The 15,944-nt window shown below is 44.0% G+C and overlaps 1 long non-coding RNA gene across 3 annotated transcripts; it reads left to right on the plus strand.

Annotated features, from left to right (window-relative positions):
• Positions 1-6,848: 6,848 nt before the first annotated feature.
• LOC128834869 (uncharacterized) lies at positions 6,849-15,345 on the plus strand. Of its 3 annotated transcripts, none has more exons than XR_008444508.1 (4): positions 6,849-6,918; positions 9,854-9,941; positions 11,344-11,470; positions 15,007-15,345. It is a non-coding gene; the product is annotated as an uncharacterized LOC128834869 (long non-coding RNA). The 3 variants fall into 3 exon arrangements; XR_008444506.1 differs by having other exon boundaries at positions 6,872-7,148; XR_008444507.1 differs by having other exon boundaries at positions 6,872-7,039.
• The last annotated feature ends 599 nt before the right edge of the window (positions 15,346-15,944 follow it).

The raw sequence follows: 15,944 nt of genomic DNA on the forward strand, positions 1-15,944 counted from the left end.
AAAATGATTGCAATACTTTTTCCAGTGAAAGCATTGTGTCAATTAAACTTCCTTAAACCAATGGCTCTGTTGCAGAATGCTCAAGATAAATTTTAATTTTCTACGTAGTTTCTAAAATAATCGGTTATACTGCCATATCAAGTCACAGCTTGATCTACAATAGCTCTATTATGAACTTCTAGGCATAAAGCATATAATATAGAAGAGACTGATAAAAGATGAAGTTACTTCAGAACTTAGTAAGAGACTGTGGTCAGCTTAGCTGGGGACTGTTGCTGTTACTCAATTTAACTCCTCTGTGAACCACAGACTCAGCATCTACTATCTGACATGTTTTAATGGTTTAGGCCTAAAATATGCCAGGGATTATGCCCCATGCCTGGATGTTTATGACATTGTTATTAATAATAAATTCCATATTTTCTGTGTCATCAATACTGCTGACATGTCCTTGCCAGGAGGATATTACACTCTCGAGTGAAATTCTGGCCCCATGGAAGTCAATGGGAGGTTGGCCTGGTCCAAAACTGACTGAAGTGAATGGAAAGAGTCTCTGTAACTTTAGTGGGCTTTCAATGAGGCCCCATGTTTCAAAGAGGCATTCAGGAAATAGCTCCCTCTGGAAGTGGCATAGCATACAACTGTTTGTGTATATGGGTTTATTTCTCTTCTCTGTACCTTACAGAGAGGTTTTAAATCCTGGTAAAAACTCAAAATATCCCTCATCATTAGGGGGATACTGTGAGCCATGAATATATGTGTGTGGGGAGGGTGGTGTTATGTGGTGTATAGGAATTGGGTAGTATCCCTCTAAAGAGTTGGGAGCACTCTAGTGCAGTGGTTCTCAAACGTTAGCCATCCGAGGACCCTCATTTTGAGTTAAAAATGTTCAGGGACCCCCAAGCCTCCTTGCTGAGCCCTTGTTCTGCCCCCTTCCCCGAGTCCCCGCCCCCACCCTGCTCTTCTCTGAGGCCCTGCCCCCTGCTCACTCCATCACCCCCTTCCTCCATTGCTCTCTCTCCCACCCTCACTCACTTTCACCAGGCTGGGGAGGGGGGTTGGGGTGCAGGAGGAGATCTGGGGTGCAGGCTCTGGGCTCTGAGAGGAAGTTTGGATGCAGAAGGTAGTGCGGGGTGTGGGCTCTGGGAGGGAATTTGGGTGCAAGCTCTCAGGGAGTTTGGGTGCGGGGTGTGGGCTCTGGGCTGTGGCGGCTCCCAAAAACGACCGGCATATCCTTCTGGCAGCGGTCTTGGCGAGGCGGGAGGGACAGGAGGCAGTGGGTCTCTGCATGTTGCCCCGCCCTCATGCATCACCCCCGCTGCTTCTATTGGATGCAGTTCCCAGCCAATGGGAGCTGAGGAATCGGCACTTGGGATGGGGGCAGCGCACGGAGACCCCCTGCCTCTCTAGGGGTCGCAGGGATGTGTCGGCTGCTTGCCTTAGCCCCAATGGGCTGCCAGACTCTTAGTCTGCAGGAGGTGCTGGGAGGGACGGGGAGGAGTTGATCAGTGGGGCCCGCGAGAAATGCTGCTCTAGTGGGCTTCTGTGACTCCTACTGCTGTAGCCATCAGAACCGTGCTGGAGTTCAGCAGAGGCTGAAGGAACTGGGTATGTTTAGTTTGGAAATGAGGAGATTAAGGGGGTACATGATAGCTGTCTTCAAATACTTGAAAGACCTCCATAAAATAAGATGGAGAAATAAATGTTCTTTCTTGCCACAGAGAGCAGGACAAGAGGGAATGGGTTCAAACTACAGCAGAGCAGATTTAGATTAAATCTCAGGAAAAACTTCCTAACTGTGAGAACAGTAGGACAATGGAACAAACTGCTCGTGGAATATCCTTCACTAGAGTTTTTCAAAAGGAGGCTGGATCGCCATCTGTATTGGATGGCTTAGACACAACAAATCCTGCATCTTTGCAGGGGGTTAGACTAGATGACCCTGGCAGTTTCTTCTAACCCTATGCTTCTATGATTCTATGGTTCTCAGGGCCGGCTCCAGCTTTTTTGCCGCCCCAAGCGGTGGGAAAAAAAAGAAGTGATGATTGAGCTGCCGCCGAAGTGCTGCTGACAAGTGAAGAGAGGGAGTGTAGGACCCGCTGCTGAATTGCCGCCGAACACCCGGACGTGCCACCCCAGCAACGGACGGACTGCTGCCCCTTTCTATTGCCCGCCCCAGGCACCTGCTTCCTTCGCTGGTGCCTGGAGCCGGCCCTGATGGTTCTATACCAAATTAAAACATTTCACAAAGCAAAGAAATAACACGTCAGAAATGAATACTCATTGCAGAGCTTCTGATGTTTGCAAACCCCTCCCAAAGCTGATGCCTTTCTGTCGCAAATACATTGAATTGCTAAGCAGCCATAACACAGACCTGAGTTTTAATGAGATATGGCAGCCAAACAAACCAATGTGATTTTGACACAGCAGATGAGCAAAATTTCCAAACAGCTTCTGTTGTCTCCCTGCCTTTGCAACACAGCAGGGCATGCAGGTCAACATTTCCACATGCCTGTTCCCACCCAGATCTCCAGACCATGTCCAGCCACTGAAAATCGACCTTCAATGAGACCAAGTGTTGGGATTTCACTTCTCTGGGGAGATTAATATAATACTGCCTCCCAATGGGGGGAAGTGGGGGTATTATGGGGTACACCAGCCCTTTAACATGAGGCTACTCCATTGCATGAATTCTGAAGTAAACAAAGGGATGAGAATTGGGAGTAGCAGGTGCTGGGAGAGAGGAAGTGGTCCCAGGGAGGGATAGTTGAATATCTTGGGGGAAACCAGACTATTTCTTTATGGTCCTAGGACCAGGAGCCTTGTGATCTCTCTGTCAATCGCCAAACCTATCAAGACACACTCTGGGGAGGGGTGAAGAAAGAGGGAGGAGGTGTTTACCAGTGGATTGGAGGAAAAGGGGTGCCCCAGTGTCTCCTTTCCAGGCTGTAGAAGAAGGACAGACCCCCCCCCCACAGTCCCACTCCCTTGGAAATATGGGGGGGGAGGGGGCTTTTGCTCTGAACTGGGGTATGTAAAGGGCCTGCTGAGAAAGAATGGAAGAGAACGGCTCAGTGATAGTAAACCTCTCATGGAGAGAGAGGGGAAATCTGGCGACTGGGAGGGATGATCTGAAGCTTAGGGGTGGGTTTGAAATGTTGGCTCCTAGCCCTGGTGACAAAGTATCCCTTACTAGTTGTGTCAGTTCACTACCTAGATGAGCAGGAAGTAATGGGCTCTAAAGGGCTCATCCTAACAACAGGTCAGTGGCTCACTGCATCAAGTTGTGTCACTGCAGGCTCATGCAATAATATGCTGGGACACGGATGGTCTGAGGCTAATGGGATCCACTCTGCTTGGACAGGCTGGAATTTTCTAGGCTTACTCCCAGAGACCCAACGGCAGCACAAGAAACAGACCATGCACAATGAGTAGATACAGGGCCAGACCCTGCCACGCTCCCTCACACGGAGTACTTCTTGTGCTGCGAGTTGTGCCATTAAAATCAGTAGGACTAAGTGGAGTAAGAAGCTAATTAGAATAGGCCTAGCAGAGTCTAGCCCTTAAAAACTAGCAAGTCTCCTTCACTAGGTGTAAAATTGGCCCTTAGCAGAGATACCACTGCTGTACCCCATTTATCCAACCTGGGCCTCCAGTGAGCACACATTTGAAACTCCTTGGTGCTGAATATGAGGGAGGGGGGCTGGTAATGAAGATTGAGCTGAACCCCAAAACATGATTTCTATCTAGGATTCCTGAGATGGAAGGTGGGAATGTCAGGGGGAGCAGACATTTTCAGCACATGTAACCCACACACCTCCTGGGTGCGGTGCTGTGGCACTGAGACCACTTACAGAGAGATTAATGAGTCTGTTCTACAGCCTTAGCTAAGGGCCAGGTGGCTTTTAGCTCATGCCGTAGAGGCTCATGCACTAAACTCCAGAAGCCCCAGGTTTGATCCCCACACCGATGACTGGGGTCTGTTGGTGTTACACACACTCCCGACAGACACAAGACCTGTGACTACAAGCCATTGCATATGAGTCAGTGCAACAGCCAAACAACGGAGAAACCATCATGGGGGATATTCTTATGTGGCCTGGCTGGTTTTGCCCAGACGGCCAATCTCAGGCAAAAGCAAGCGCTGTCACCTGGGCTGTTTAACAACAAAGCACTGAGCAGTGTGGTAGTTGGGCTCAGGCATGCACCGGGAGGGTCGGCTTTAAAAAAAAAAAAAAAAAAAAAAAAGAGTTTCTCTGAGAAGGGGAAAACAGCCTGGGAATCACTTTCTCTGGAAGACAAACTTAGTCCGGGCTGGATCCCTAGAGCTCTGGTGCTGGCAAAAATAATATAAGGGCTTGTCTACACTGAGAAATATAGTGGAATAATCAAATAGGTATAGAGTAACAGAGGGGTAGCCGTGTTAGTCTGAATCTGTAAAAAGCAACAGAGGGTCCTGTGGCACCTTTAAGACTAACAGAAGTATTGGAGCATAAGCTTTCATGGGTGAATGCCCACTTCATCAGACGCAAGTAATGGAAATTTCCAGAGGCAGGTATAAATCAGTATGGAGATAACGAGGTTAGTTCAATCAGGGAGGGTGAGGTGCTCTGATAGCAATTGAGGTGTGAACACCAAGGGAGGAGAAACTGCTTCTGTAGTTGGATAGCCATTCACAGTCTTTGTTTAAGCCTTTGTTAATGGCACAAGCAGCGCCCTTGGGCTTTGCCCGGCTTGACTCATCAACAGTTTGTGTCTATACTTTTAACTGTTATTGTTAATGATGGTGGTTAGTGATGGCAAAAATAATGGGAAAAAATCACAGCTTGGTCCTGGCAAAAGCTGTTAAATGTATCATGTTAGATCTACAATAACCTCCATAAATTCATGGCTCACATGATTGTCTTGTTATAAATGTTATTTTTAGGCTTTACAAGGATGTTATACCTTCCTTTAATTGCTTGGATGCAAAAGATTGCAGGGGAGAAATCCTATATATAAAAAAGTTGATAACATTGTATAAAACTGATACACTCAGATGCACACAAAATCCCCTCTTGCAAGTAACATTCCAGGGGGAGCTATTTGCTGGAACTTCAATCTGTACTAAGGACCTCTCCAAACTGTTGTCAATGCGTGGTCGTTCCATTGACTACAAGGATTTGGACAGGCCGTAGATGTTTGCCAGGTGTAAATAACGATATTGTTACTTCCACAAGGAAGCAAGGGCCTGCTAATTTCATTTCTTTAACATACACTGGTGCTGTTTATAATATTCAGTATTATTAATTGCAGCAGACGTACTTTAAATATCACTTCGATCAAAACAAGAGTTCTGCAACTCAGTATATCACCAGCACCCTAAATATGGGGATTGTCTAGCTCCTCTTTTTGTGTGTGTGTTTTTTGTCTCTAATGATGCTGAAATCCTGAATGGCACTGTGCCGCAAAGATGCTTTACTTTCTCCTGGCTGTTTTTGTGCACCGGATTGCTGCAGGTAAGAAGTACATAAAATCCAGGGATAGTATAGAGGGATATTTTTGAGGCTAGGGTTAGGTTGCTTAATTCTTTCTATTATAATATTTTTTTCCAACTCTTTTTTCTGAAGCGTTCTAAAGCTTTCATGGATTGCAGTGGAAATATAATATTTGGTAGGCAAACAGCCCTGAAGCCAGGGAGGTTCTTTTCTGCTTCCATGGAAAGCCATTCAGATTTGGTTAAATTATAAATGATCGAAAAGCCCATTTCACAGATGTGTTTTCCTCAGTAGAGCTTGATACGGCATGTTGCTAAAAACAAACAAACAAACAAAACAAAACAAAAACCAACCCAAACATTCTCTGTTCACTGCATGGCACAGAGAACTTTAAACACTTTAAATATGGCAAATTTCTAAGTAACTGAAAACAGGGGCATATAAAAGAATGTGTCGGCCAATCTCAAATTAAAGTGTCACTATCAGCGGCAGCACCTATAATGTCTAACTAATTTTAACAAAGGGAAGAAAGCATGTGGTTTATATTCTACAAAGTGATACATTCGGAACCAATAGGAAGTGAAAATCTGTAAGGTGAACTCAATTAAAATGTAATATGGGCTAAACAACCACAATGCCTGATTAATTTTAACATTATTATTACTAATAAGTATAAGTATTAATTATTACTATATGTAAACACACAAGTCAAGCATACAATTTTAAAAATCAAATGTAGAGATTATCAAGCTACTGGTACAGAGTCATGAAGAGCAATTTGTTTTATATATTGATTTAATTGTGGCCAACTTTATCAGTAATACACCAGGCAAATGAGTCAAATGACTTTATATTGCAGCATTGTAAGTTATGAAAAAAACATACAGAATCATCAAGAAATGTGAAAGGATTTATGCAAAGTATCTCTCCTTCAGAGTGGGTATTTCTGCTGGCAGCTCAAAGTGCTGACAGAGAAACTGCCACTTGAGGAAGGTCTCAGAGTTGTGTCAAGTTGGCCAAGGAGCACACCGCAGGGAGGCCTGTGGGAAGTGGCCTGCAGAAGTAAGTTGCTGATCAGAGCTAAACCAGCAGGTGTTCGTTATATGTCCTAAGATGTTTTGCACAAGACATGGTGGCTTAACATATCTTACACAATCTGGGAGGGCACAAGATGTTTTGCACAAAGACCATGGAATTTTGCAGAGACAGAGTTACAAGAATTCCAGCATCCAGATTGTGGTTGGACAGTTCAAATCTTCCCCAGAAGCAGGGGTCACTTTCTGATTGGCCCACAACAGCCTTGCCAAGAAGAAACCAAGCCCTGAGAATCTATAAAACAGGCAGTTTGGGTCAAAGCATCCATGTGACGCTCATATATCTGGATGAGAGAGACGGCGAGTGGGACTATCATCACCTGGCTACAGAGAGCACCCCCAGTCTGGTAACTACTAAAGTCACTTCCTTTATGTTCACCCTATTAATACTTCCTTTAATGTTCTGTCTAGGGAGACGGCAGTGAGATCCAGAAAGAGAAGAAGAACACGGCTGTCATAACCCCTTGAGTGAGTGAACTATCTAAATGAACTTTCTAGTGAGCTCGAGAGACCACTCAGGGTCACTGTGACGCAGAACTGGAGAAGACGCCTTCACGCCGGTTTTAATGGATAAGTGGTACAATTACATGCATTTTGTTTGCCCCAATGAAAACTTGGTTATTGTAAAGTTACTTGACTTAAAACCATCTACAGGTTAATTCCAGTTATCCAAATTCCCTGTATCCAGAAATCCTAGTTATCTGAATGCACAGTATGTCCCCCCTGTAGTGGTGTGTTAGCTAATCACCCACTGATTAACTAACCATAGGGCTCTGGGAACTGTGATTTGGGAGGATTTCTGAAGTTAGGGATGATGGCAGTGAGAAAATGGGGAGAAATAGGGGAGGAGAGAAGAGGTGATGTGAGGGAGAGAGAGAGAACTGGCAAAAAGAAAACAGATGAAAAGATTTAGGCGGAGATTGAAAGGAGAAGGATTCAGGAGAGAACCACAGGCTCAGACAGAACTGAAATTAAGGGAAAGAGAACAGGGCAGGAGGGAGGGGAGAGAAAGGAGGCAGAGAGGAGGATAGAGGAGAGAAAAGTGGAAGGAAAAAAGATGCAGGAAGAGGTTAATTAGCCACCTCAGACCACAGCCACCTTGGTGCTTCTTGAGGGCATCCCGGCACTGATGCCCTGGGCTCCACAAGCACTAATACAAATAGTGAGGGGTAGGGCTGGCTCACTCCCTCAGATTTGTCAGTGCTGGGAAGTGCTCAAGCAGCTCCAAGGTGGCTGTGGTCTCAGGTGGCTAATTAACCACCTGAGCCCCTCTGCCCTCCTTTCCTTTCTCATCCGTCGTTTCTTCCCCCTTTCCCTCCTCCAGCCTCCTCTCTGCCTCCCTTTGGGCTCTGTCCATTCAGCACCTTGGGGACCACCATTACCTTAGCATGCAGGAGCGAAGATTAGCTCAGCCCCATCCCCTCCTCCTACTCTCTCTGGTTTCTAGCACTAAATTCTCTAGCACTTCTTCTGTTTGTCGAAATGCCCAGTTACCTGAAAGTCTGGATGTTGCCCAGGCCGGTCAGATAAATGGGAGTGTGATGTAATAGAATGTGTGATGTATACGTGTATTTCACTAACAAACTGAATCTTTGTTGTCTAGAAATTAGGGTAACTCAGCATGTGATTCTGAGTGTTGAAGTCAGGAAATATGTGTCAAAGGAAATGTTTCCTCCATATCAGATAGCTGAGAGACACCCTGAGTTTAGCGGGGAAATAGCCCATGAAAGCTTCTGCTCAAATAAATTTGTTAGTCTCTAAGGTGCCACAAGTACTCCTTGTTCTTTTTGCTGATACAGACTAACATGGCTACCCCTCTGAAACCTACAGAGTTTGTCACTGAGGGAAATTCACAGCTTCTTTCTCAAAAGGAGGAAGAAGCTTTGAATTGGCTGGTAAGCTAAAGATTGTTCCCACTATCTGAATATTGAGTTAGCCTTGAACATTTAGTAATTCCACTGGGGAACACTTTTGATTAGAAATGGATAAGGATCTGCACTAAAGGATTCATAGTTCCTGTTAGTACCAAAGTCAGTTGCCCAACATAGTAAAGAACTAGGGTAAAGTTTGCCTATGTAACACAACTCTGATAAGGCCTTGAATGAATTTATGTGACTTGTTACCTTTTAGTATTCATTATTATACATTCCATAAACATGCAACAGAGAGTCCTGTGGCACCTTTAAGACTAACAGATGTTAGATTCACCCACGAAAGCTTATGCTCCAATACATCTGTTAGTCTTAAAGGTGCCACAGGATCTCTGTTGCTTTTTACAGATCCAGACTAACACGGCTACCCCTCTGATACTTCATAAACATGAATATCCAACCGCCTTTCTATTACTTTCTGTAATTTCTTAATTGCTTTCAATTCTATCTTGACTAATAAAATATACAATTGTGCAATAATTCTCCAATAATTCTTATTTTGGCTAAGGAAAAAGAGATTAGCATGAGAAACCCAATTTAAGACACTCAATTAACATTAAAATTAGTTACACAAAATCTGTTTTTTAAAATATATTTTGCATCACACAATCATATTTCTCTGAAATATTCCTAGGAGCTGTTCAGCTGTATAGATAAAATCATTATTATTATTATTATGAGAATACAGAACACATATTATAAATGCCATTTGGATGAAAATAATATTTCTACACAGTGGCAGATTAATGCACAGGTCTATGGGGCCCAGGCCCAGGGGCCCTGACCAATTTGGGGGCCCCCGTAGGAGCACCAGAACCAGTATAGAAGTGTGGGGTCCACTGGAACTGTGGCCCCATCCCCTGCTTCTCCTCTTTCCTGGGGATCCCACCCCCTGGCCAGGCCAGAAGCTGGAGCCAGGCCACAGTAAGAGGCACCCAGGGATCCTAGGCCGCTCTGGGGAGCCCCAGACCCTCCACCTGCCCTGGGCGGGGGGCCAGGATGCCTAAGAGCAGCCCCTGGCCCATGTCCCAGTCCCCCAGAATGTGCCACCCAGGGCAGGTGGAGGTTCTGGGGCTCCCCACAGTGACCCCGGCTCCTTGGACGGCTCTGACCACAGCCCAGCTCTGGCTTCCAGCCTGGCCGCGGGGCGGGACCTTGGGGGGAAGTGGAGGAGCAGGAGGCGGGGCCGTGTGGTGAGGGGAGTGTCTGTGGGGGTCCCAAAATGTTCTTTGTGCCCAGGGCCCCAATAAATTTTAATCTTCTTCTGTTTCTACAGCTCAGCATATCCCCAATGTCCTATAAATATAGGGACTTTTTGCCTCCTCCCTGTCTTTCTGTCTCTTCTCTCCAGTTACGCTGAGTTGCCGGCTGACCTTCAGCAATGAAGATCCTTTATCTGCTGTTTGCAGTTTTCCTTCTAGTGCTCCAGGGTGCACCAGGTAAGAGGTAAATGAAAATGATGGATGATACAGAGGGATATATGGGCATCTATACTAAGATTGTCTAATACTGTCTATTAGAAATGTGTTTCTGACTTTTCGCTTAGGCACTCTAGCGCCTCTGAAGTTTGCAGAGAATATGTGAAATTTGGCAGTGGAATTGTCTGGATGTCAGGAATGTGTATTTGCTGCCCCCAAGAAAATACATAAAAATTTGACTGAATTATGACCAGTGAAAAAAATATTGCCATAATGTTTTCCTCAGATCTTTCTGAGACTTGTTGCTTAAACAACCCTATATTCTCTCTGCACTGCATGTACTCTTCCTCTAACAGGCAATCACAGAACTGAATATCAGAATAGTGAAGAAATTGGTAAAGAAATTGAGGTGTGGCCAACTTTTGTTCAATACACCTGTTGGTGAAAGACAAAGTGCATAGAGTTGGGAGTTAAAATGTAACTTCTGCAGCTGGCTAGTGTTCATAATTCTGTGCCTTTCACAACCTCTATTATAAAGTCAGGCCTCATGTCCAACTGAGAGGTTACACAGCTGGGAACAGAACGCAGACCCTTAAAGCGGCAGCCCTACGTCTTAGTGTCTTAGCCCCACTCTCTCTAAGAATCTCACTATTATGTACTTGGCTGCTTTCTAAGAAATTATATTATTTGAAGGTGGGACAGTGTTTGCAGACATGACAATGTGTCTGTTTAGATTGCACAATAACCTGCAGTTAAAAATGTTCTAACCTAACTAGTCTACAAGCTTTCGGTGTGCACATTGGGGTTGCATTTTCAAAATAACAGGCCCTTCATGTGTAACCAAAATCTGGCAACTAGTCATGAAGACATTATTTCCAAGTGAGATTTCAGAGAAAAAAAATCTGTACAGAGTCTCACAGACAAGCATGATTTGAAACGGGAAGGGACTTTTTCAAGCTTTTCTATTTCAAAAATGTGTAGCCATCCAACCGAGTTCTACCCTACTTCACCAAATTGCATTTGTGAGACTGCCTGGCACATCACTGCTAGAGACAGAGGTAATCAAACCCAAAGCAGCAGCCGCTCAGGGAACATGGAGGTCTGAGCAGCTGAATGCTTTCCATCACTTAAAGGCAGAGGGCAGCACAGGACACCATGTGCTGAGAGCTACAGTTCTCAACTCTGCAGCCCAAGAGCCAGCGCCCCTGTTTAATTAACTTGCTGCATTCTCTTCTTAGTGGCAGCCACGGAATGGTCACAGCACTACACCCATTTCAATAGCACTAAGGCTGTGATAAATGTTTGGACTTGAACTTTTGGGCTGATACGGTCAGGTATAAGTGAATAAGAAATGCCTGTCCTCTTGGGATCACAGCGCCTATTTGGCTCTGAAGAATGATTGACTTTTTTTTTCTGTGTGCAGCATTCTCCCAGGCTAATAATCCCTACCTGCAATGTAGACTCCGTGGGGGTAATTGTTACTTTAGGAGCTGTCTCTTCAATTCTAAAATCATTGGCTTGTGTGCTAGACATCATTTCTGCTGTCAAAGGTAAGTTCAGCATTGCACAAGGTAGACATTGCAGTGTGAACAGAAATGCCTGTTCCCCTCCTTCCTACATCTGAGCTGTTGTTTAATGCTCTCGGAGGCTCAGCACATGTGGCCCAAGGGCAGGGCCAAAGGGAGGCTTTAAGCCACTTTTGAGCTGCTCATATTCTTGGCCCCCTGAGGGCTGGAGTGGTCCCAGCATGTATTAGAACCACCCTAGTGGCTTCTCCTACATAGAACAGCCCAACTGAGGCTGAACATGGGCTATTCCACAGCCAGGAGCAACCCAGATCTTCTGCCGTGCTCAGTGCTACTGGGATTGCCCCCAGAGACCTGACAGCCTCCAGCAATGTCTCCAGCACCACCCCAACTCCAGTGCTTATAACAGGAACAGAATAGATCTATTATGGCAGCCTAGTGCTGCTCATGCTTTGGGAGAATTCCCCCTCCCCCCCCGAGCCCCTTTTACAGACTCAATATTCTGCCATAGCTTCATATACGGGCAGGCGTTGGGGCCCAAACATACCATTGTCTACATTGCTTTTGTATTTTAGAATATAGAAATCAAGCAGGAAAAACAAAAGTCTGGAGGAGAGAGTGTGGGGGCTGTGTCTACCCTGTAGCAGTCTGCAGGAGAAGTGAAGGCAACTGTTCGAAATAGAACATTATCTATAACAAATGGGATACAGAGGAAATAGCAATCAATCTAAATTGGAAGTAATGAAGTGCAGCAATATGAAAAGGGAAGAATCCTCAGCTGACAGGTGTAAGGACAAGAAAGCATTGTTTTAAAATTTCAGGAAGAAAAGAAATGCTTACAATGGTAAAGACCCATTTCTAGATGTTGAAAAAAATGTTCATAATGAGGCAGAAAAGGCAGAAGTGTTCAATAAATATTTCTGTTCTGTATTTGGAAATCAGCAGGTTGATGTACTGATATTACATGAAGATGGTGACTTCTATCTAGTCCATTAGTAACTAAGGAGGATGTTAGCATCTACTAGGGATAAACATTTTTAAATCAGCAGACCTAGATAACTTCTGTCACAGAATCCTCAAAGAGTTAGGTGAGGAGATCTTTGTTCCCCTGATCATTTCGGAGACATTTTGGAATGTTGGGGAAATTCCAGAAGATGGGAAGAGTGATAATGTTATGCCAATAGGCACAAAAGATAGGCAAGATGGCCCAGGAAACTAGAGGCCAGTGAGCTTGACATCAATCCCTGGCAAAATAATAGAAAAAATGACTCAATCAATAAAGAATGAAAGATTAGGAATATGCCAATGATCAGGAATTTTAGCCTATTAGGTCTTGCTAAAGAAACCTCATTTTTTTTTGGTGACTTTCAAGGTTAGTTGATCAATATAACTGCCAGGATGTAACATAATTATATTATTGCAAAGAGTTTGACTTAGCACTGCTCAAGAATCTGACTGAAAACCTAGCACCTTACAATCTCAGTAAAGCACACATATAGAATAGAATAGAATAGAATAGAATAGAATAGAATATACTTGTCAATGAGGAATCATCATCTAATGTAGGTGTCTCCAGGGATTTAATTAAAGTGTTTAAGTATATTTACAGGGAGAAAATACCAGATTCTCAAGGGCTTTTTAATCTAGCAGAGAAGGCAGAACAAGAACCACTGGCTGAAAGTGAAGCCAGACAAATCAAGTTAGAAATAACAGAAAAATGTTTACAGTGAGAGTGATTAACCATTGGGACAAGGTACCAAGGAAATGACGTATTCTCCATCTCTTGGTGTCTTCAAATCAAGGATGGATGCCTTTGTGGAAGATAATCAAATACAAGTTGCTGGGCTCAATATAGGGGTAACTGGGGAAATTCTATGGCCTATGTCTTACAGGAGGTCAGACTAGATGATTTATTGGTCCCTTTTGGCCTTAAAAGCTATGAAATTATGGGAACAAATGGCTGTTGTCTGCTGAGAGTCGTTATTGATACAGCTTTCAAACTCTAAAGCTACAGCTTAATAAAAAAAGAAAAGCCTAAGAGTTTGGAGTTTACTGATACCTGAGGGTGGGTGTAAGTTTGTGTGCGTGTAAGGAGGGTACAAAAGTAAATAAGGTAAAGTATTTTCAAACTAGTTAAATCACAACTGTCAGAATATTATAACTGGACACATGTCCTAGTCCTCCCTCAAGGGTCATCCAGATGGACCTAGTGTGAATAATATTTGAGTGGAAACTAACAAATTCATTCAAATCATAGTCAGACCAGCACAGTGCAGCATGTCACTGGGCTTCCTTACAGTATGTGTGGGTCCAGACGCTGCTAATATTAATGCATAGGAGGAGCTACGTTAAAATATAGTAGCTTGTGTATGAGAGCTCACAGACCGGGGATGCTGTAACACATCAGTGTGCTAGGCACGATCTTGCTCAGCAGATTGGGGAATGAAGCAGACAGCTCCAGAAGGAAGCTCTTGGGTCTCTCCAGATCGAAGGACCAGGCTGTGTAGCTGGGGCTGTAACAGACTCCCATTCGCTGTAGATCAGGCACAAAAGGGACACGTAACACACGCTGACCAGTGGGTGACACAGGCATATTATCAGAGTGCTCACTCTTCTGTATAATTGAAACGGCACCAGTCTACAAAGGATTTAAAACCATTTAAGGGCTCATGATTCCTTCCATCCATAAAGCAGCTCAGTACAGAGTCTTATCCCTTAACCAAGGGAGGCAGTTGTAAAAATCTTGGTGATGTCAATGTGAACACTCTACATATTTTTTTTTTGAATGGTTTAAACATCAAGGTTCCAATTAAAATGAGACTGGCCACATTGTAAATCTCTAAGCATTTTTATTTCTGCTCTACTTGTTTCAGACATTATCGGTCATAAATTATACAGGACGCCCTGTCTGGTCCTATTAATGTACAGCTCCCTGAGAGGCAGTTGGGAGGGTGAGAGATTTCCCCACCTACTAAAACACCAAATATGCAGGTCAGGGGCAGGCAATGGGACGCTGGGAGCCCCTTTGGCCTGCAGAGTGAGAACCAGGGAACTGGGCTGGAGTACCCAGGCTTGCATCTGCTCGGCAACCCTCCTGGCTGATTCACTGAGCATGCCCAGATATCCATGCTATTACCAGGCCAGGCTGCTGGTATGGCATTGCCCTCAGAACAGAGTTAACCATTGATAGAAGTGAAATTTCCCTTTTTCTTTAAGCGTAAGTTATTTATCACCTAAATAATTATCTATCAGCTGTGCCTAAGGTGTGTTTGATAGAATAACTGTGCCTGGATGAGCATCGTGCTTTTCTCCACTGTAGTTTTTATAGGAAGCCAGTTCAGTTGTTTAGATACATATGAGTATCCCCCTTAAAACTCTGTAATAGACGGTTGCAGTAGGAAAAAATGACTTCCCCGTGCTGGAGTTAATCAGGGATCCCTTCACTCACCATAGAGTGACAAGGCAATTCCTTTGCTGCCTTTTGATTGGAAATCAAACATCATAGTATTTCTGTTCTAAAGGAAAACATCCAAAAATCTGATTCTCTTTCCTTCATACAGGCGACTTTCTGACTGATTGTCTAGGCAGGATCTCTGGGAATCTGGCAGACAGCCATTTGCTTCTAAAATCATCAGATCCTGCTTCAATGGAACACTGACGTGCTGTTTATTTGGGCTGTAAAAAATCTTGTGAGTTGGAGAAATTCCAGAAGGGATCCATTGTATCACCCATATAAGATTTGTTACTCTCCTTTTAATAAAAGCAAGTTGGTTTCAGATAATATTGCTGAAGTGTGTATGGGTGGGAGGCAAGGGGGCTGTTTCTATCATTCATCTCCTTTAGAATTCCAACTTGTTTATTTTTTTAAATTTAAAATAAAATAAAATTCCCTAAAAATCTCCCTATTGCATGTTATTTCCTCACCTGGGTGTTTATAGACTATGGTCCACACATCTCTATCGGTTTCTGTGAGCTCCTCTGGGTAGATCTTTAATTTTTACAACTTGTAGAAATCCTTTCAGTTTGTGGTGTCAGGGGAGCTGGGTTCAGTCATAGACTGACCGTACGGTGTGTAACACCCACTGTGGAGCGGCATGGCATCTAGACCCCCTCCCTATGTTCCAAAACTCATCATCCAAACTGAGGACCACAGAGGAAATCAGGCCAATCTGGATTCCGGTGTAAGTCCTGATTCTCCTTCCTGGTACACAGACTGCTGTAAATCAACGGTAACTCCACTGAAGCCACCCTCATAGTTACAATGGCATAAAAGTGGCACAACTTAGATCAGAATCAAGCACATTTTTGTGCACAAAAGGATATGAAATTTGCTAAAGGAAAAGTTTTTGATTATTTCAATGGAACATGATCCCCCCAAATTCATTTCTCATCCTATCCCGATGGTTCCCTGAAACAACAATTTACCATTGTACCACACATCAGAAATTTCAGGCAGATTTTTTTTAATCCACTTGATCTGAAGAAATCTACATTTGAA

Source organism: Malaclemys terrapin, chromosome 3 (genome assembly GCF_027887155.1).
Source record: "Malaclemys terrapin pileata isolate rMalTer1 chromosome 3, rMalTer1.hap1, whole genome shotgun sequence".
Classification (NCBI taxonomy): domain Eukaryota; kingdom Metazoa; phylum Chordata; order Testudines; family Emydidae; genus Malaclemys; species Malaclemys terrapin.